The sequence below is a fragment of the Taudactylus pleione genome, unplaced genomic scaffold (genome assembly GCF_031769625.1).
Source record: "Taudactylus pleione unplaced genomic scaffold, aTauple2 ptg000055l, whole genome shotgun sequence".
NCBI lineage: Eukaryota > Metazoa > Chordata > Amphibia > Anura > Myobatrachidae > Taudactylus > Taudactylus pleione.
The window spans coordinates 11,927,665-11,949,900 of NW_028284457.1; positions in this window are offsets into that span (position 1 = coordinate 11,927,665).

Here is a 22,236-nt window from a genome sequence, read left to right on the forward strand (position 1 = left end):
TTAGTCAGATGTGTCTTGCATTCTGCGTATATGTCTTAGTCACAGTGCGCTTACGCAAACTAGTCACTAAAATAGGGAATGCGATTGCAATGTATACACAGACTTACCTGAAAATGATTGATACGAAGTGCCATTGGTGGGTGGTGTGGGAGTGTGGTCAAGCAAGTGCAGGTGTGTCTGTCCATTTGAATGAAGTTGCAGGGGCATGCATAAATTATCCATTTCAAACCTATACCCACTGAGCAATCACTGTGTGAAGGGAAGGATTTATGTTGTGCTGGGTCTCTAAGTATTGAGCTGCAAGTGTATTTGTGATGGCATTCATTTCAAAAACTTTGCAGCATGCTTGTGCAGGATTGCTATCTGTGCTTAATCAAGCCCAGTGTCAGGTTCCCAGCTACAGAATGCAAAACATAGGCATGCAGAAGTGAAGTTTCAGAGGTTAAGGGAGTGTTAGGACTAGGCACAACCGGTGGGTTAGGGTTAAGCTGCGGGAGGGGGATTTTAGGTTTAGGCACCACCAAGAGGGACTCTGGGCTGGTGCTGTCTGCTGTGTCCATCTGGGCTGGTGCTGTCTGCTGTGTCCATCTGGGCAGGTGCTGTCTGCTGTGTCCATTTGGGCTGCTGTGCTGTGTGGGAGGAAGACCTTAAGAGGTTGAAACACGTTGGAGAACAGAGCATTATCTACAACTGTATTCACACTCCACTAATCCAGCACAAAAATTATTGAAACTGAGACCCGTAACCTATCTGCACCATGTAACTGGCAAGTCACACGTGATGTAGAAGGAAGATCAACAAGGAAGTACCAGGGCGCGAGGACGCCGAATACTAACACCGCCAGCCGCCAGAGGAATTAGACGAAGCACAGGAGGAGGAGGGATCCAGGCCATGCACAGCATCAGGAAGACAGGTGAGTCTCTGAAATTGTGGGGGAAGCAGGCTATGATCGGTAACAGTCACATCCAGCAGTTCCCCTCCCATGACAAGGGACTGCAAGGCACAGCATCCGTAGTGCAGGGCACGGTCTTTGATTAGACCTATCACTCACTCCAGGGTCAGCCTACACAACCCCGGTCGGTTGCCCATGGTATGAAAAAGCCCACTGATGTCGTCATGCCAGGGCAAAAGACAAAAAAATCCACTTCTCATGTGTGGAATTATTTCCACCCAAATCCGGACAACAGTTGTCAAGCCATCTGTAACCGATGCCAAGTGAGTAGAGGTAAGGACCTTAAGCATCTAGGAACCTCCTCCTTGTTACATCACTTGGAGTGCATTCATCAAATTCCAAAGTGTATGCCGCCAAGTTCCAAAACTAAAAACGTAACAATCAGTCGAGTATCACCTACCTGCTCCCTCTCTGTGGGATCCAAGTGCCTTCGATCTCCACCACAAACACCTGCATCATCAACAGCCTCATTTGTCATCGGAAGTAGTCCTGCTGCATCCAATGTTATAAGCATGATTGACTCCTCTCCTATCCGTGATTTCTTAGAAGGATCCCCTTGATGACTATGCCTCTTGCTGCTGCTGTGAGTGGACCAGGAGGAAGACTACTTGCAGTGCTGTAACCAACCAATTAACTGTCAAACAATCTTTTGCAAGGGCGAACAAGTATGACAGCAGTCACCCAGTTGCACAGAGGACTACTGATGCCATAACAGCTATGCTGGTATTAGATGTACGTCCAGTATTTGCCATTAATGCAGTGGGTTTTAGAGAGTTAATTGAGGTCCTGTGTCTCTGCTACCAGATCCCTTCTAGATTCCACATAGCTAGAACAGCAATTCCCAGTCTGTACAAGGACATTACTAAAAACCTTATTAATGTCCTCTGAAATGCCATTATACCCACTGTCCACTTGACCACTGATAAGTGGACAAGTGGGACAAGGCAAACTAAAGATTACATGACTGTGACAGCCCACTGGGTAGGTGTAATGCTTAGAACAGCAGCAGCACCATCAACCAAATGCCAGCTGATTAAGAGGCAGGCTACTTTTTGTATAACTGGTTTCACTAAGAGGCATACCGCTGAGAACCTCTTAGAAAAACTCAGGGAAATCATTGAAAAATGGCTTACCCCACTCTCCTTGGGATTTGTGATTTATGATTTCTGACAATGCTAGCAATATTGTGTGATCATTACATCTGGGCGAATTCCAACATGTCCCATGTTTTGCTCACACAATTAATTTGGTGGAGCAAAATTTTTCTAAAAATGACAGGAGTGTAGCAGGAGATGCTCTCGGTGGTCCGGAAAATTTTGGGACATTTTAGACATTCGGCAACTGCTTGTCGAAGTTTGCATGACCAGCAGATACTGTTGAATTTGCCCTGCCATCAGCTGAAGCAAGAGGTAGTAACTAGGTGGAATTCTACCCTCTATATGCTTCAGCAGATGGAGGAACAGCAAAAGGCCATCCAGGGCTACACAACGGCCTATGACATAGGCCGTGGAGGGGGAATGCACCTTACTCAAGCGCAGTGGAGAATAATTTCCATGTTGTGCAAGGTTCTCAAACCCTTTGAACTTGCCATATGTGAAGTTAGTTCAGACTGATAGCTTATATCAGGTCATTCCACTCATCAGACTTTTGCAAAAACAGCTCGAGAAACTGAAGGAAGAGCTGAAACGGAGTGAGTCCACTAAGTATGTCGGACTGGTGGATCAAGCACTTGATTCGCTTCGCAAGGATCCAAGGGTCATCAATCTCTTGAAATCAGATCAATATATTTTGGCTACCATACTTGATCCTTGGTTTAAGTCATACCTTGTGTCTTTTTTTATATCGGACATAAATCTGAAAAGATGCAAAGAGCTATTGGTGAAAAAAACTGTCATCTGAAGCGGCATGTGACACGTCATCATCTCCTCCTTCAGTTTCCAAATAGGCATGTCAGACAGACCCTTTCAGTACTGGCAGGAAAAAGAGGCAATTTGGAGGCCAATACACAAACTGGCTTTGCATTACTTAAGCTGCCCACCCTCCAGGGTGTACTCTGAAACAGTTTTCAGTGCAGCTTGCAACCTTGTCAGTGATCGGCGTAGAAGGTTACTTCCTCAAAATGTGGAAAAGATGATGTTATTTAAAATTAATTACAAATTCCACGAGGAAGACCTCTACCAACAATTACATAAAAAAAATAGAAAGGCGCCTATGGTGGATTCCAGCAGGGACAAATTAATATTGTGTGAAGAAGAAGATGTACACACTGATGGGGATGACAAGGATGACAACGATGATGACATCTGATGTTGTAATGTAAAGCCAGTTTGTGTATGGGTCATTTCCATGTCCAATGCACATTGGCAGCTTGTTTTATGGGGGTCCAAACAAACCAATCATTTCAGCCACAATTGGCAGTCCGTGTCACTGAAATGAAATGAAAAACAAAAACAAAACACGGGGGTCAACTCACATCCCTAGTGTGTATGTGTGTGTATGTGTCTGTGTGTGTGTGTATGTATATTTGTGTGTGTGTGTGTGTGTGTGTGTGTTAAAAATGCCCACAGCAGAAAAGCAGGCCTACTACATATTTGCTTCTAAAGCTAGAGGCAGGACTAAAGACAGACATCTATATTCAAAGGCCTATCTAGTAATGATACTGCCTTTGAACCTCTATACACCCCTGCCTATTCCTTCTGATATCATGCCTATAAACCTCTAAGGATGACGCTATTTTGCGTACGCAGTTATACAGTAAATAAAGACTCCAGACCTAGAACCTGTGGTTCCAAAGCACAAAGTATTATTCAAGTAAAAGTACAGTCAGTTACACACTAGTTATAAGTACAATTTAGCACAAAGGAATTATACAGACCCAAGTACAGTTATACATACGCAGCACTCTGGACCAGATGTAGGCATCAGCAACAAACCCCTCGTCAATCAGCATTCAGCACGAAGACTAGAAACCCAGGGTCAGAGCACATATATTTATACCCCCCCCCCAGAAATAGACAACACAATAGAGAAGTTTGTTGCTAATACCATTGGTCCTAAAGGAGAGGGCATATGTTACAAGGCATCTAACAGGTTAGTTCAAATAGACACAGTCCAGCCTCTAACAACTGGTGGTCTCTGGTTTCCCACCTCATGCAAATCCTAACAGTTGGTCACATAATGTACATTTTGTTGCTTGAAGTCTCTGCGGTCCATAAGTTGAGAATGCCTGTTGCGATCTCTACATTGATGTTACCGGAATACTGTTGAGAGAGTACGCATCAGTACAATACCAAACATGGCTTATTTATCACGTATAAAACCTTAGTTACAAAATAATCTTTATTTCATAGCAATTATAGTAAATGTGCATACTTCAATCTTATACCTTAAAGCTTATGCAAGCATGTATGTGGATATGTAATGTGTGAGTATGTGGGGTTTGATGTAAAGATGCTAGTTAACTTGGGGCAGATGCGTGTGCATGAAGCTAATATTCAGCGTTTTCAAACAGGATCTTATGCATTCGCTAATATGCGACTAGTCAACTGGGCAATTGTGCGTATTAATGTGTGTATGAGAAATGGTGTAAGATGCAATCGCATGATGCTAATAGTCATATCGCCACATGTATTAAAGTGTGAGTTTATCTAAAATGGCGCTTAGGCGGCCATTCGCAAAATGGTATCTTGCAATTTCATTTCCAAGATGGCGTCTTGCGGCCAGTCGCAATATGGCGTTGCTGCGATCCAATTTTAAACTGATCTTGTCTCAGCCAAAAATACAGCTTCGACAGTCCACCCTTTAGTAGCGAACAACATGCTATCACAATCTGATTTTAAAATATAATCTTTAGGCTTACATTTATCTACTATTTAGTGTTATTATGGGATGGCACAAGGTGGTTCTTAATCCATCAATAATGTGTCTCTGAGTGGGGACATAAAACTACTATTATACACACACCGCAGATCTTGGAAGATCATGTGAAAGGTGTGGGGATACACCAATCCTATAAAGGCAGTCTTGAAGGGAAAATTTGAGACTTTACATTATCTGAGGTGTTTTAAAATAACATTTCAATAACACATTCTATGCAGGTCTAAATATAATACATTAAATGATGGTATTTCCTAGTTCAGGGTTGTAATGCAGTTCTGTATTTACCTCAGTATTCATACTGACCACCATCATAATTTCGTTCTTTCGTTTTACTTTATTTTTACATTTTCCACACTTCAACACAATAGGAACACACCGGACACATGTACCAATTATTATGAACACAATCAGTATAAGGATTAAGAATTTCCCTATGCTGGTGATCACTTCCTGGACCCATTCCCCTAGACCTGAGAACCATTTCACTGGGTTCAGCCATGAAACCCATCCTTCTATCTTCTCCCCTACTTCAGCCACTGAAGCATTATGGTTCTTACGAAATTCCCATTTAAGCTGCAGAATTTCATCCATCTTTCAGTCTATCACCTCCTTGGGGTCGCTGGTATCATTGGTGACATAGGTGCAACATTTCACTCCAAATTGGGTGCCAAAGTTATGCAGTACCCTCCAGTAACAGCAGTTAAATAATTTAACACTAGCCTGTGTTGCACCAGTTCTTTCTTGTACGCTTGCAATTCTCTCCCTGTATACCTGAATGTGTCATCATACATCTTGGTGATATTATCTATCAATTTAGCAAGTTCCTGAATATATCTATAGTTTAATGTACCCCGAGCGATCCTGGTGGGATCCAATGCGACTAAAACTTGAAAGCCAGTTGTCTCACTAATTAACTGAGTGGCTTTGTGCACGTCACCAGGTATCATATTTCGTTTGCCTCTGTGTTCATATAGTGTGTGAACATATGGTGACGGTATGTTTTTATGTATATCAAGCATTTCAACATGTGTGAGGGTCATAACTTCTGGGACTACTCTTCCCAGGTAACACAAACCTTCGGAACTCGGAGAGAGCCACTTATACGCTTTTCTTCCACACATAAAATATACATTATCAGGGAGAACATAAGAAATGGTATGCATCATTATCATTAAGCACATTTCCCTTGCAAACAATCCTATTTCTGGGTCTTCCATCTGGTACATGCAAGTTTTTGGCTGTATTATTTTAGCACAATAACCATCTGGCACCTTACCAATAACTTTTTTGGTGGAGCTCAATGCATACCGGTACCTAAAATGTCTCCCACTAGATTTAATTGAGCATAACAGATCATGGTTTATGGACTCATTATCAGCTCTTTGTGAGAAGGTCATCGTCTGATTATTCCCTGTCACTTCCCAACTCCCGGGTTTATTGGGGTTGGTTATGTTTAAACACAAAAGTGATCTATCTACTTGGAATTGATAGAGTTTGAAATGAGGTGGTTTGGATGAGAGGAATTTTCCTTCCAATGTTTTCCCTTTTTGTAATTCTAAAATTTCCGTGATATTCAACGGAAATGGCACCAACCCTACATTATGCTGTCCCTGTGGCACATGTGAACACACCCAGCAATCAGTTTGATTTAACACTTTGCCTACCATGCTTTGATAATCCTCTAAAGGATACCCACCCCAGTACGGGTTATATTTAGGCTGGCACCGTTGGATACAATTCTCATCAACTAGGTACCCACAAAGCTCACAAATACAGGAATCTTCAGACGATAAACCTCCACACCGTCCCCGAGTATCCGGAATAACAGCTCTCTTAACAATAACAGTACTAAGATTGGTCAGACACTCCCCTGATTGGCATTGCACTCCTTCTGACTCCTCTTCATCAGCACTGCCATCAACTCCCCTCTCCACAATCGGTCCCCCTTCACAGAAACCGGACATTCCCGAACCGACCAGGATGGTGAACACTCTAAAAGAGAACATGAAAATGAACACAGCAGGCCCATCCATTGCCACAACAAGACCTGCAGATTTCTTTTAGTTCAGGTATCTCACTACGACCTTTTCAATCCTCCCGGAACAAGCTCACGAGCGACAGGTCCACGCTATCAGCCTTGTCTCCGACTCGTTTCTCCACTGGTTGGTTGACCTTTTTGCAGTGAGTGGAATGGACCCAGGTATCTCTCTCAGCCACCTTCAAAGATGTAGTACTTGTCAGCAGCACCTGGTATGGACCTTCCCACCGATCAGGCAAACAACCTGAAAGCAAGAAATTTCTGATCATAACATATTCTCCTGGTTCAACATCATGACAGTTAGTTTCAGGCATATCATTGGACAACAATTTCAGTTTCTGCTGCTGTTGTTTTAACTGCTTACTCATTGATATAAGATACTTTACAGTTACCTTGTTGTTACCCTTCAAGTCTTCCTGTGGACTTATAATCAAATGAGGTTGTCTACCGAACAGTATTTCAAATGGGGACAGATTTAGAGGGGGTCTAGGAGTGGTCCTTATACTATGTAGGACCAAAGGTAACGCTTCTGGCCATCCTAGTCCAGTCTCTGCCATGATTTTATTTAGCTTATTTTTAATAGTCCCATCATCCTCTCTACTTGGCACTGGCTTGCGGTCGGTAGGGGGTGTGAAGTCAACTATTAATACCCATCAGCTTACACATATTTTGAGAAACATCACCTGTGAAATGAGTACCCCTGTCACTCTCAATGATTTTAGGGATACCGTACCTGCATACAAATTCCTGAACTATTTTCTTGGCAGTAAATGCAGCAGTATCAGTGGCCGCTAGGTAGGCCTCAACCCAATTAGAAAATACATCAGTGCACACTAATACATACTTAAGATTCCTGCAGGGTGGTAATTGGATAAAATCAATTTGTATCACCTGGAAAGGTCCATCAGTCAGTGGAATGTGGGATGGTTCAGTAGGCATCGCTTTCCCTATGTTCTTCCTCAAGCAGGTCAGACAGGACATTGCTATCTTTTCTGCTTGTGAAGAAAAACCTGGTGCGCACCAGTATGCTCTCACCAACTTGCACATACCTTGCTTTCCCAGATGAGTCAGACCATGTGCTGCCTCAGCCAGGCTGGGGTAATATGCATTGGGGGCTACTGGCTTACCTTGCTCGTCCCACCAGAGCCCGGAGGACTCTTGCCCACATCCCTTGGACTTCCAAATGGACTTTTCCTGAATTGAACACAAATTTTGCATCTCAATTAATTTCAGCATATCAATTGTTTGGAAAGACATAATTTTTTTCAGTGGGAGAAAACATTTTTAACCCTGCTGCCAATTTTGCAGCTTCATCGGCTCTGTTGTTGCCCAGTGACACCGGGTCATCCTCACATGTATGGGCTTTACACTTGATTACTGTCACCGCTTTGGGTAGTTGGATTGCTTCTAAAAGATGTTTTATGTGTTGGAAATGTGCAACTGGTGTGCCTGCTGCTGTCATTTCTCGGACGCCATAGAGCCCCGAAATCGTGCACCACCCCGAATGCATACCTCGAGTCAGTGTAAATGTTAGCAGATTTGTCTGCTGCCAGTTCACACGCTCTAGTTAGTGCTACTAACTGAGTGAGGAGGACCAAGAGGTTTAGCTTCTATGATGTCTGTGTCATTTACAACAGCATAACCTGTACATAATTCACCTGTGTCTGTTTGTCTATGACAACTCCCATCCATGTAAAAAGTCACATCTACGTTCTCTAAAGGTGTGTCGTGTATGTCAGGTCTAGCAGTAAAGGTCTGATTCAGATATTCCATACAATCATGTGTATCATTATGTCCGCTGAACTCACCCTCCACCAGCAACTCGTCTCCTTCCACTCTTTGTACGTCATGTTGTACATATGGTAAATACGTTGCTGGATTCAGCATGCTGCAACGTTTAACAGTGATGTTTGCAGGTGCGATTAGAGCTAGTTCCCATTTGGTAAACCTAGCTGAAGAGATGTGTCTGGTTTGAGCAGAGTTCAACAGAGCAGATACAGCGTGGGGAGTGTATACAATCATATCATGACCCAATACTATGTCCTCACTTTTACTCACCAATAGAACGGTAGCTGCTACACTTCTCAAACAGGTTGGGAGTGATCTCGCCACAGTGTCCAATTGGGCACTGTAGTATGCTACGGGCCTACTGGCATCACCATGTTTTTGTGTAAGGACACCTGCAGCACAACCATCGGCTTCCGTACAATACAAATCAAAAGGTTTTTCATAATCAGGTATTCCCAATGCAGGTGCTTTTGTCAGACTATCCTTAAGATTAAGGAAGGCCTGCTCTGATTCCTCTGTGTGTATGATACGATCATGCTTTGAGGAAGAGATTAAGTCCTGTAAAGGCAAGACCAAAATAGAAAAACCTGGGATCCACATTCTACTGTATCCACACATTCCCAAGAAGGTACAAATTTGCTGTTGATTCTGCGGCAGTGTCATGTTCTGTATGGCCTGGATTCTATCATTTGTGAGATGTCTTAACCCCTGGGTTAGGCAATGTCCCAAATATTTTACTCTGGATTGGCACGGCTATAGTTTGTCCTTAGCCACCTTGTATCCTGTATGCGAGAGATGAAGCAACAAAAGTTTAGTATCATTCAAACATGACATAAACAAATCAGAACACAGCAATAAATCGTCCACATATTGAATTACAACAGATCCATTGGCAGGTTGAAAAGATTGTAAACAGTAGTGCAATGCCTGGGAAAAGATACTGGGGCTGTCTATGACACCTTGGGGCAACCGTGTCCATGTATATTGCACACCTCTGTATGTAAATGCGAATAGATACTGACAGTCAGGGTGGAGAGGTACAGAGAAGAAAGCAGAACAGAGGTCAATGACAGTTAAATGGGTTGTATTTGGTGGGATCTGCATCAGGATGACAGCTGGATTTGGCACTACGGGGAATTGGCTCTCTATAACCTTATTAACACCTCTAAGGTCTTGTACCAGCCTGTAACCCCCCCACCACTCTTTTTCATCGGAAAGATGGGACTGTTGGCTACACTAGCTGTACAGACTAAAATTCCCTGTTGCAATAATCGTTCAATTATTGGAAAAAACCCTAATTCCACCTCCTGTTTTAGTGGGTACATGGGAATTTTTGGAGCTTGCCTACCGCTTTTCAAATTTACCATTACGGGGCTTACGTTTGCCATTAATCCAGTGTCATGTCCAACCTTAGTCCAAAGGGAATCTGGAATTTGGGACAACATTTGATCTATCTAAGATGGATTTTCATTTAAACTGGTAGAGTGATACATTATCCTTTGGGGAGTGTCCAACATATCCCGCACCTCGTGCACAACTCTCTCGGGGATATCTAAAAATACACCATCAGGGGTGCAATATATAACACATCCCATCTTACATAACAAGTCTCTGCCCAGCAGGTTAGTAGGAGCCGCAGCAGCCAAAAGAAAAGAATGCCTGGTACGCAACGGCCCAATAGTAACCTCTGTGGACTTTGTTAAAGGATAATGCTCCACTTTCCCTGTTACACACATTGTTGGTACTGTCTCATTGGTCACTTGTAAATTAACGGGAGATTTTATCACTGACCTGGTCACCCCTGTGTCTACATCAACCATCATGACCGGTTCTTCCCTAGTACTTCCCGTTAACCTGGCTATCTGTAGACTACAGGTATGACCTGACCCCTAGCGTTGGCTACCATTCTCCAATAAAGCATTAAAGGCCACAATTGGAGCTGGTCCCTGCTGGACATTTGCTGTTCTCTGTGCATATCCCTTATGGGGATATCCAGGTACTCTATGGTTTGGGGGTCCTACCCTTTTTACTCTGCAGTTTTTAATTAAATGTCCTGGCTGGTTACAATTAAAACATATTCGTGGATCGGATGAAGACAGGGGTTGTTGTGAGGTTTGAGCAGGGGGAAAAGGTGGTGGATATGGGTAGGGATATGGAGGATAAGGGTATTGTGGGGGATATGAAGTTTGTGAGTAGTGTGGGACCTGTGGTTGTTTAGGGTTAGTAGAATAGAGCTGTGTTTGCTGTTGCGTGGCATTAGTGAGGGCATATATCTGTTCAAGTGTAGGTGTGAGTTTAGATGCAAGTGTGTCTGTTGGTTGTGATGTTACTGTCATTCCTTCCAGAGCTTGAATACTGACAGCCATTAGCTTTTGCGCTTTGGGTCTCTCTCTTCTTTGAGATGTTCTTATCATGTTCTATGGCAGATTCTATGAGTGTATCAATTGTGACTCCCCTCCAGCCAGGTTGTGAGGTCTTTAAGTCTTCTTTAAGGCAATCCATGAGTATGGTGACATTCATTCCATTGTGGTGAGTGCTATCTTTAATATCTTCTAACCCAGTGTACTGGGTGATAGTCTGCAGAGTCTGGTCGCAGTAATCTTCTGCAGATTCACTCTCCTTTTGCTTTATGGTGAAAATTTTGTTCCAGTTAACTACTACCCGAAAATATATACAAAATTGAGTTACAATGCGGGAAATGTTACCTTGGTTTACTTGGTCCGTTAAGGGAATGTCACCATCCAATTCACAATCCGTGATAAATTTTGTCACATCGGTATTGCGTGGTAGACAGGCCCTTAACACCACACGCCAATCTTTATTAGTTGGCTCATGAGAACTACCCAAATTCCTAAAAAATCTCTGATATTTTTCTAGTTCCTTTTTGGGATCGGGGAAATCATTTATGATGGAATTTAGTTCTCCTCTTGTCCAAGGACAATGCATTACCACTTCCCTCTTGGCACTACACCGTTCGCATCTGCATTTCCATTTGGAACAGTTATTGTCCGAATGAGATGCAGACCGGTAGCGCTGCTACCTTTGACCTTGTTACCTGGCTAGGGGTTTAATCTGTTGCTGCTACGTATGGTATTAACAACTTCCTCTACGGGTGCAGAGGGTGTTAGCACTTCCCTTGCTGTTACCAATGGAGATGGCGGCACCACTCGTGGTTGTCGTGGCATAGCATCTATCATTTGTACAGCATGGGAAATGGCAGACATTACAATAGGCTCATCATCCGCATCATGAACATTTTCTTTATAGTTGCTTAAGAGAGGGTACAAATTGCTTGTTACATTTTTATGGGTATTTTTGATAACTGTACTTGCACCTCAAACCACATAATGTGGGTGTGGTGCGCGTGAACTGTTGGCAATACCTTCCGCAATGCTACCTTGCTGCACGTGCGCGCCATTTTGCGGCTCGCCCGCATTGCAATTCAGCTTGGTGGATGTATTCTCTGGCAATGCGCTCGCAATGCTAGTTTGCATCGCTTGCGCATTTTTAAGCCATGCATCCCCTTCATGCTGCCACAACTTTAAACATTCATAATATTTGACCTTTTTCTCTCAGGAGCACATCAGACTGATGTGATCCCGGACATTATCTAATACATCTTTATCAAAACTACCAATTCTGGGATATGGTCTAGCACTCTTCATCGTCATTTTAAACCATACATCACAATACCTTATTGAATAAGTACCGTACTTAGTATGCATAATACAATGGGCCGATCCAAGCGGCGCTTCCATTAGCAGCACATCATTGTCTAACATCTCTATTGTTTGCGTGGCTCCCATTCTGAGACAACTCCTACGTTTTTCAATAAAGATTTAAACTGGTGAAAGACTGTCAAGATACTTTCACTTACCTGGGAACATCTTGGAAAAAAGGCGTATTCGCAAACCTTATGGAGGACCTCTAGACGCTTCCACTCACCTACGGAAGTAAAGGCCGCTTCCGCTCAGCAATCCATTTTTGACTACTTCTCAACTGCTAGGGGGCAGCAAAGTACCCTTTGTGTTCCAGTTGATTTCGTCCACTCTCCCACCAGCTCACAATCACAATCTAGCCAAGATTATGTGGTTCAATTATAGTGTTCAAATAAGCCTAACAGATCACACACATTGATTACTGAATGCTATAATCATGCTGGGGGCCGAACCCTAACAAAAATAACAAACCATACACCTGCTTTGTGTAAAGTAAATGGTAAGCTGCTACCGAGTCACTAGGCCACCTCCTGTGCCTAGCACTTAAGGGTCCTACGATACCCTTAACATTTAGGTCCCGTGTTACACCCTAAATGAACACTCACAGTTACATACTTTTTTCCTGCGCAGAAAAATACACGTTAACCCAGATATTTAGCAACAATTGATAATGTAAACTCAATGGCTTTGTTTAAACATGTGGCAGCACAACTGGAAGTACGTATACGCTATTGTGTGACCAATCGCATACACAATAATGCGACTACCACACAACCGTATGACAACCTTTAGCTGCATACACAAAAGTGCATCTTTACAGTGATCAAAACTGTGACTCAGCCGCGTGTTCAATACTGTGGCACCTCTTTAAATGTTAGGTTCTATCAACAAAGGAAAACAAACTTTTTCCTCTCTTGTCACTGGATTCTAGTCAGCATCCCTGGCTCACACGAAAACAGGTAGCGATCTCTTAGCACCGAGCGGTTGCAGGTAAACCCTGCATGTGGCCACTCCACCCTTTGGTGAGATACCGATAACCGTATGTGCCGTGTGAGTGGGTAAGTGACTTCACTACAAGACCCCAACTAACAATACTGCCTTTGAACCTCTATATACCCCTGTCTATACCTTCTGATATCCTGCCTATAAACCTCTAAGGATGACGCTATTTTGTGTACGCAGTTATACAGTAAATAACGACTCCAGACCTAGAACCTGTGGTTCCAAAGCACAAAGTATTATTCAAGTAAAAGTTCAGTCAGTTAGAAAGTAGTTATAAGTACAATTTAGCGCAAAGGAATTATACAGACCCAAGTACAGTTATACATACGCAGCGCTCTGGACCAGATGTAGGCATCAGCAAGAAACCCCTCGTCAATCAGCATTCAGCACGAAGACTAGGAACCCAGGGTCAGAGCACACATATTTATACCCCCCCAGAAATAGACAACACAATAGAGAAGTTTGTTGCTAATACCATTGGTCCTAAAGGAGAGGGCATATGTTACAAGGCATCTAACAGGTTGATTCAAATAGACACAGTCCAGCCTCTAACAACTGGAGGTCTCTGGTTTCCCGCCTCATGCAAATCCTAACAGTTGGTCACATAATGTACATTTTGTTGCTTGAAGTCTCTGCGGTCCATAAGTTGAGAATGCCTGTTGCGATCTCTACATCGATGTTACCGGAATACCGTTGAGAGAGTATGCATCAGTACAATACCAAACATGGCTTATTTATCACGTATAAAACCTTAGTTACAAAATAATCTTTATTTCATAGCAATTATAGTAAATGTGCATACTTCAATCTTATACCTTAAAGCTTATGAAACCTTGTATGTGGATATGTAATGTGTGAGTATGTGGGGTTTGATGTAAAGACGCTAGTTAACTTGGGGCAGATGCGTGTGCATGAAGCTAATATTCAGCGTTTTCATACAGGATCTTATGCATTCGTTAATATGCGACTAGTCAACTGCGCAATTGTGCGTATTAATGTGTGTATGAGAAATGGTGTAAGATGCAATCACATGATGCTAATAGTAATATCGCCACATGTACTAAAGTGTGAGTTTATCTAAAATGGCGCTTGGGCGGCCAATCGCAAAATGGCGTCTTGCGATTTCATTTCCAAGATGGCATCTTGTGGCCAGTCACAAGATGGCGTCGCCGCGATCCAATTTTAAACTGATCTTGTCTCAGCCAATAATCCAGCTTCGACACTAGATCTAAAAGCCAGAACGGCTTCCAGAACAAAGGTAACAAAACTGTAGTAGCTGTTAGCCGTGGGGGGAGGAGGGTTAGTTTTAAGCCCCCCCAGGAGGTTTAAGATTAGGCTAGGAAAAGATGGGGGACTTGGTTTAGACACCCCCCTTGTAGGGTTAGGATACGTATCCCGTATATACAGTATGTGTATGTCAGGAAGCAAGCGTGTTTAAAAACTTTGATTAAAAAAAAAAGTGTATATAGTTAACAATGAAAATGGAATTTTGTTACTATTTACCGAGAAACCAAATAGAGAATGCTATCCGTCTAACTTGCCTTCTAATAAGGGACAGGTATGGCCATTGTAGATGGGACGGCTGTCTAGGGGTTGACGGCCAGACATTATCAGGCGTTTGGGCGTCCAACTTGCCATCTAATAAGGGACGGCTATTTTTATTTTTAGTTGGTGTATGAAGGCAGACTCGTGCATTAGCCTGGGGTTAGCCGTCTACATTGCCGTCTCTTACTTGGTGGATCTGGACAGTTATTATGGGACTTAGCCACTCCTCTGACTGATGTGACTTCATGGTTGGCTATTGTCAGTATTGTGATGATCGGTATTGTCACAGTTATGGATGTGTCGAGATTATGTTTGTTGGTATTTCAGTAAAAGGTATTGTCACAGTTATGGGTGTGTCGAGATTATGTTTGTCGGTATTTTAGTAAACGGTATTGTCAGAGTTATGGATTTGTCGTGATTATGTTTGTCGGTATTTTGGTTGGTGAAATATTATTGTCGGTATTTTATATGACGGATTTATAGTATGTCGGTGTTGTGTTCATTAGGAAAATTGTCGGCATTTATCTTGTCGGTTATCTGTCATGGAATGTATTATGTTACTGTCAGTATACCAGGTGATATGGTCGGTTTTTTGTAGTGTCGGGATTTTAGTTGTGGGTATATGTTTACTGTCTGGATTAACTAGGTGTCAGTACTAGCTTTGTCGGTATTTAGTTTATGTCAGTATTTCACATGTGGTTGGGTTGAACACATCGATATTTTCTGTTGTTGGTATACACTAGTAGTTGGTATTTTGGTCATCGGGATTATATTGACAGCATTCTAACTATTGCTTCTACATTTGTCTGTATATTGACTACATCCCATTGGGGAAATGGTTAGATTGATCATTTAAATGATAGAAGAATGAGCCTTAGGGGTCTATTTACTAAGCAGTGTTAGGAGACAGAGTGAAAAGTGATAAGGTGCCAGCCAATCCGCTCCTAACTGCCATCTCACAGGTTGTGTTTGAAAAATGACAGTTGGGAGCTGATTGGCTGGCACCTTATCACTTTTCACTCTGTCTCCTAACACTGCTCAGTAAATAGACCTCTCAGTCACTTGATATTCTTTAAAATGAATAGTACAGTATGTCTTTTATTCTTTAAGTACAAATGTCACTTTTATCTGAAGCAAGTCATATCCATAAATATAAATATTTTTTAATTAAGTTATTATTTATTATATTAGTGTTACACTCTGGCTAATTTCCACTTTTTTATGATTGAAACACAAAGGTCACGAGAGTTCTTAATGATGTATAATTTACAAACACCTAAACAGTCCTAAATGTCCATTGATCATTGGACATATACAGTAAATATGAGGACTGAGTAAGGAAGCTCATAGTTACAGTCTAGTTATACTTTCTAAAAATAAAGTCAAGTATAAAAGTGCATCTAAGACTCAGGGGTATATTTAGTAAAGTGCAGGTTTTTAGAAGTGGAGATGTTCCCATAGCAACCAATCAGTTTCTGGCTATTATCTTCTAGAAGGTGCCAAATAAATGTTAAGTAGATTGCTTGCTACGGGCAAAATCTCCACATCTAAAAATCCGCACTTTAGTAAATATACCCCTCAGTATTATTTTACACTGCTTTACTTTATCAGTCTGACATTATCACTATTATACCTGATGGACAATAAAAGAGTCTACAGAGAAGCATTCCTTTACTTTTATCCAAAGGTTCACATTCAAGACAATAGAATTGGAGTTTTCTTCCAACTAAAGGGAAGTATTTGAAAGCCAGGTTATTTTCACCCATCTGGCAAACAACCAAAGTTCTGTAAGATTGTTATTATAGCACACTGCTTCTATTAAGCGTAAAACACACCTGCACCCTTAGACTGCTATAAGACCGGTACTGTGTCTTCACTATATAAGGAGTGACTCCTTATTACCTCCAGATTACTACTGTGCTTTAGCTTTAATGATAATTAGAGCAGTTAATATGTGCATTGCAGTGGGTATGTATGTGGACACTGATTGTCTTCATTTTATAAACAACTAGCTGAAGTACTCAGCGTTGCCCGGGTTTAAATCTTCAAGTTGTTAAGTTTTATTATGTGATATTGTCCAAATTCATCCAGTAGAAAATCCAGAATAGGCTGCCCAGGTCAGAGTTCTGTCCAGCGCACTCCGCCATGAGGTCAGACATGGGCCCCAACCATCCCATTAGGATCCCAGACAAATTGCTACCCCTCTGTGAAGTTCTTATCCAAATCTATCCAGTGGAAGGCCCAGAACAGGCTCCCCAGGTCAAAGTTCTGCCCAGCTTACACGAATGGGCGGTCCAACTGGGACCCTTACCCTAAAACCTGGCCAGGATCCAACTGGACCACCTCACGTTGGTTTCATCCCGATTGGAGCAGGGGTATTCAAATGCAGAACCGGACAGACATCAAACAAACAAACAGACCAATGAATTTGATAATATATGGGTTGGGTACAGGAACCTCTGCAGTTGGGATGCCGGTGGTCAGATTACCATCAGTGGCATGCCGACAGTCAGAATCCAGATGCCCAAAGGTAAGTACCCCTGCACTAACCACCAACCCTTAACCCACTTTTCCCACAGCCTAACCCTTTCTTCCCACAACATGACCGTAACCTTCCCACTAGTGCCTAACCCTAACCCTATACCTAATCCTAAAACCTAACCCTCATACTTACCCACCAGGACCACAGGCTTTGGAATGCTGGTGTCGGTATTCTCACCCCTGTCGGGATTACAATGCTGGGATGCTGAGCAAGGGTATTCTGTGTGCCGGGATCCCAACGGAATGCAGCCAGGAAGCTGATGGTCGAAATGCCGACGGCTGGCTTGCCGACTGTCAAATCCCGGCAGGTTACTAATTGACAGGTGTCAAAATCCTGATGCCTGTCATTAGACCTATGCCAGGAGCCTGACTCCCAGCATACCAAATGAAGGTAAGCCGGGTGCGGACAGATGTGGGGGGGAGGGTTAGGTTTTAGGGCTCCCCGTGAGGCTTAGGGTTAGACACCCCCCATGGAGAGTTAGGTTTAGGCCAGGGGAAGGAGGGGTTAGGGTTAGCACCCCCAGGGAGACTTGGGTTTAGGCTGCAGGGACGGGGGGTTAGGTTTAGGCACTAGGGGGGAGGTTAGGGTTAGGCACCCCTAAGGGAGGGTTGGGGGGTAGGATTAGAGTTGCTTACCTTAATCCGCTGTCGGGATCTTCAACTCTGCCGGGCTTCCACTGTCGGTATTTGAACATGCGGGTGGCGGTATAACAAACTGATTCCGATCCCAACTACATCTCATTATATGTATATTAAATGTTGAATACATTTAGTGTTACTTTTGTTGTTTATATTAATTACTTCAAATGAAAGAAAACACTTGTATTCTTAGATCTGCTATAATATAGGCAAAGTAGGTTATATCGCGTTTAGCTTCATATGTGGGTTTATGTTATCCTAATAAATTAAGCTGTATGGAGAACTGCGTAAAAGATGAAAAATATTGGAGATGTGAGCGTTTACTCTGTGTGTGTGTCCTTTCCTCCCTTTTTCTCTTATCTATGGGGTTAGGTGGAACTTGCACATCCATAAAAGGTTGACGGTTTCGCCCAAGAGTGAGAATACCAATAGGTTAGAAACACTGTCTGAGATCAGTGATGACCTGTAACCCATTCTAGTAATAGGCACCTATCAGTTGATATTCTATCTCTGAAAGGAACTCTCAGGGTTTACATTTAGAGTTGACTGAATTTATATATCTGTTTGTGAAAGTAGCTGCCATCACTATCAGCACATATTTCCATCAGCCCTATTCTTAGTGCAAAATATTTGTCTGAAATAAGACAGATCTCTGTGTATACCCACTTCTGAATTGCCCATAGCTGCTCAAAACTGCATATGATTAGCTTGGACCCAAGTGTAATGTTAAAAATCACAAGATCCACCTACAAATCTGACTTGGATGACACAGTATATAGAGGCACAAATTTAAGTGTACACTTGTGGTTCTACAATTGCACGTATACACTTGCACTCTTGTGCATGCTGGTGCTTATAATATAGACAGAGAGAGATTAAGAGAGAACATGTAAAGAAATATAAGATAATTAGAATATACATAGATAATAGTTTGATTTTAACTTATATTTAGAGATGAGCGGGTTCGGTTTACAGAGATCCGAACCCACCCGAATTTAGCATAACCGAGTCGGATCCAAGCAGGCTCGGATGTTCCTGCCTTACTCGGATCTCTCAAATCGAGGCAAAACCATAGAGACGAAATCTCACGGTTCTCGAGCTTTCGTCTCTATGATCAATGTAGTATATAAGGGACCACGCGACGGACACCATTTCACTCCGGCTGTGGAGACTGAACAGGGAGGGTGGGTAGTGTAAGGCTGGGAGAGGTGCTGGTGCTATCTGCTGTGTCCTGGGCTGGTGACCACTGATCCATTCTGGTCTCTGGTCACAGTGCTGTCACTGTGCTGTCTGCTGTGTCCTGGGCTAGTGCTGTTGATCCATTCTGGGCTGGTGTTTTTCATGTCTGCTGTGTCCATCTGGGCTGGTGCAGAACTGCAGATACATCTGGGCTTGTGCTGTGTTAATTTGGACTCCATAAAAAAAAAAATTAGTAAAAAAAATAAAATCAAAGTGTCTTTTATATTTTTCTGTGTGTTTGCGCGTGCGTGCGGCTTAACCGCATTACCACACAAGATCCAGCCCAACTCCAGTCGTGCTAAAAAAACAAAAAATCAAAGTGTCTTTTATATGTTTGCATGTGCGCGTGCATGTTAGGCTTAACCGCAGTACCGCACAAGATCCAGCCCAACTCCAGTCATGCTAAAAAACTAAAAAAATCAAAGTGTCTTTTATATTTTTCTGTGTGTGTGTGTGCGTGTGTGTTAGGCTTAACCGCAGTACCGCACAAGATCCAGCCAGCAACACAAGTTGCAACCTAGTGCTGCCCGACTCCAGTTGTGATCAATCTGTGCTCTGTTTTTTTCCTAATAATTGTCTGTGTGTCTGTGCCTGTTAGGCTTAGCCGCACAAGATCCAGCAAGTCGGCAACGCAACCTAGTGCTGCCCGACTCCATTTGTCATCAATCTGTGCTCTGGGACCAAGTTCTGGACCAGAAACACCCCCTCCAAAAAAATAGTGTCTTTTGTCTATTTATTTTCTGTGTGTGTGTGTGTGTGTGCGTGTCAGGCTTAGCCACACAAGATACAGCAACGCAACCTAGTGCTGCCCGACTCCAGTCATCACCAATCTGTGCTCTGGGCCCAAGTTCTGGACCCCCCCCCAAAAAAAATAGTGTCTTTTGTATATTTTTTTTCTGTGTACGCACGACTGCACGTGTGTGAATTTTGTAACCGCACATTGGCTACACTATTGGTGCTTGTGACACTGCTTCAAGACCGCAGAAAATATGATGGGCTGTCACATGACAGGAGAGCAAGGCCAAGAACCACAAGTTGTAGCAGCCGCCAGCAGTCATTATGATAATGCAAGACCATCAACTTCCTTGTCCTCTATGAAGGCCCATGCCTTCAATACTCAATGGTATCCCAACCATCATCTTTGCACAGTCCTCAACTCTATTACTAATTATGGGCCTGATTCAGAGCCGTTCGCTATTTGTGGTCGTTCGTTCAAAAACAAGGGGTGGCTATTCAAATGATCCGTTCGCAAATTGCAGTCTGTTCCCACCTCTAAGTCTGAACGAGCGAGCAAAACATACGCTCGTTTTTTTGATAAAAACGCCCCCTGGCCGCACGCACCATACGTCATGTCCGCTATTTATTAGATTAATCGAGTACATCGTACAGCGTATGAACTGCTCGCTATTCTTGTGGTTGGTGTTTTCAACCGCTATTTTGCGAGCAGTTCTGAGTTAAAAAAAACCAAGTGACGTGGTCAATGACGCTGCTGTATTAATTATGCACTCCCTTAAAACGCCCGTTTTGACCTTTAAGCACGCCTGCGTTCGGATCTCCACTCCCCGTTTTCAAGCACCTTCCCCTGTTACCACCCACATATGCCTCATTCTGTCACTCAAAATAGCAGGCCCTCGCTATATTGCGTACCAACGATTTTCGGCCGCACTGACTGGTTCGCGCATGCGTACTAAAAACCGTACGCATGCGCAGATGTGCGAACATCGCTCGGAACGAGCGTACTGCCGCTAGCGAGTGGCTCTGAATGAGGGCCTATATCAATCAGTTTTGAGCCATCAAGCTGGATGCAACCTTTTGGCCCTTTCACTACATGAAAAAAAATCAATATTGTGAGTTGTGAGGTAACCAAAATTTACTGAAAATGAGTGGAAATAAATGTTATTGAGGTTATTAATACTGTAGGAACAAAAAAGGCCCATTTTATGTGATTGTAGCTATTTTTATGATTTTTTAAGAAAAAACCCAGATCCAAAACCAAAACCGAAAAACAAAAGATGGAGGTAAGGTTTTGGCAAAACCAATCCAGATCCAAAACCAGGGGAGATCCAGATCCAAAACACGTGGGTCAGCGCACATCTCTAGTTTTATAAATAGGGACAACATTGGTTCTTTATAGAACCCTATATATTGATGCTGCGCTAGAGTAATCCCTATTTGAGTGTAACACACTCCTATATGGATTACTCTTGCACTGCATCAAATCAGTGAATGCCAGAGGTGCTGTTGTCCTTGTTATGGGCCAGTGTTATGCATTTGTGTATTAACCCTTTGATTTAAATGTCAGGCTTTCCTTTGCCTCACTGTAGTCGTAATTTTTATTTCCTTTTTTGATAGTAGTGGAAAAGTTGGTCGTTATTTTTATTCATGCATTGATTTATTAGCAGCGTAGCATGCAGTGCCACCATATACTCCGAGGCTATACCCGTTCTTAGTCTTTTGCTACCAGTTATTTATCTAAGCACAGTATGTGGGTGATTGGAACCTCTAGCGCTAGAGGGATGATGTGAAGGATGACATTAAAAATATATAAATAAATAAGTACTTTCCTTATGTTCCAAGTGGTCAATAGTCAAGTGCGGACATGTAATGGGACACATAAAAAGAAAAGGACATAGCGTAATCCAGTTTTCCAATAAAACAATTTAGAATTTAATTGCAATAATAATGAATATAAGATTGGCTCATGCAAGAGCGGATATATAACACATAAATGGACATGTAATTATTAGCTCAAATATAACACACAAATTAAAAGGACATGTCATTATTAGATCAAACAATTAGCAAACATAAAGTGCATATTGTTGAAATAGGCAAATTAGCCTTCATACCAGATGTCCAGAAATACTGGGCATGGATGTAGACAGAATCCTGGC